The sequence below is a fragment of the Nematolebias whitei genome, chromosome 14 (assembly GCF_014905685.2).
Source record: "Nematolebias whitei isolate Nwh7 chromosome 14, NemWhi1, whole genome shotgun sequence".
In the NCBI taxonomy this organism is placed as follows: domain Eukaryota; kingdom Metazoa; phylum Chordata; class Actinopteri; order Cyprinodontiformes; family Rivulidae; genus Nematolebias; species Nematolebias whitei.
In genome coordinates this window covers 24,439,531-24,440,910 of record NC_056511.1, presented here as the reverse complement: position 1 = coordinate 24,440,910, position 1,380 = coordinate 24,439,531, and positions in this window count along the sequence as shown.

The following is a 1,380-nucleotide window of genomic DNA, read 5'->3' as shown; positions in this document are numbered from 1 at the left end:
AACAGACAAATTCCCTCCCCATCTCTCTCAAGATAAACCTCATTTTCCATCTTTAAATTCTTCTATTCTGCTAGCAAATCATTCCAGATATTTTCAGAAATGTCTGTGGTTGTAAGGATGTTAGTTTTCTGTGGCCCGGTTTGTCTGTTTCCCTCGTGCTCCCTCATTAGTTCCATTAGTGCCACCTGTGTCTCGTCCCAGCTGTTTGCTATCATGTCTCGTCTTCTCCTTGTATTTAAGTCACCCTATTCTGTCTTGTCCTTTGTCGGGTCGTTCTTCGTTGGGTACGCTTCCTTGAGTCTCCTGAGTCTTTCCTTGTCTTCCTGGTTCCTCGAGTTCCCCGTGTCTCCTGAGTTCCCCGTGCCTCCCTCCTTGCTTATGTAAGTTTTGCTGCCCCATCAGCTTGTTTATTTTGTACTTTTCATTTATCTTTAAAAACTTATTTTTGTATATCTGCCGAGTTGAGTCCCTGTTCTGCACTCTGGGTTCGCTCCGACCGCAAACCCTAACAGTACGACCCGACCAGAACAGAACCCAGCGGGCAGGGTTCTCACTCGGCAACGCTCACCTTTTTTCTTTTTTCCCTCCTCGTGCCTGATGGACGAGCTCCTCTCCGTCTCCGTCCATCCACGGTCCTGCCGCCGTCGTCGCAGTGGACGGTTCCGGAGGCAGTCTGCAGCGACCGGGCCGTTCTTGTCGGCCGAGCAGAACTTCAGAGCTGGTTCCGGTGTTTTCGTGGGAGCGGGGTTCGCCGCCTCACCTCCCAGGTTTCCGGTGGGGGCGAGATCCAGCGTCCCGCGGGAGCTCCGGTCCACTCCTGCTCGGTTCGGTAAGTCCGGTCCGGTTGACGTTACAGGGGCGGGTTCCGTCGCCTCACCTTCTAGGTTCCTGGTGGGGGCGGAATCCGGCCTCTCACCGCCACTCCGCGCTGCGGCTGTTCGACCCAGCCTGGCCGTAACTCCGGAGAGTTTTCTTTGTGACACCGTCGGGGCGTGTTCCGCCGCCTCACCTCCCAGGTTTCCGGTGGGGGCGGCACCCGTCACCACACCCACTCATACTGACCTTCCTTTTTTTCCCCCTGAGGATATTTTTATATTAATCAGACAGTCTTTAAACTATTCAGTTCAGCTAAAAGAAACCATTCCTCCTTTGATTTAGTTTTGACCCAGATGAAGGATTTTTTACTTTCTGTCCCAGGCCTTTCTTCGCTCCCAGAATATGATTTTTTGTTAACAGAAATAGAGACTCTAAAGACTCCTTTTTTAGCCATTCCTGAGGGGGTCCTGGCTGACGCTCCTCATCTCTCCTACTCCGAGGGGGTCCCGGCTGACGTTCCTCATCTCTCCTACTCCGAGGGGGTCCCGGCTGACGCTCCTCATC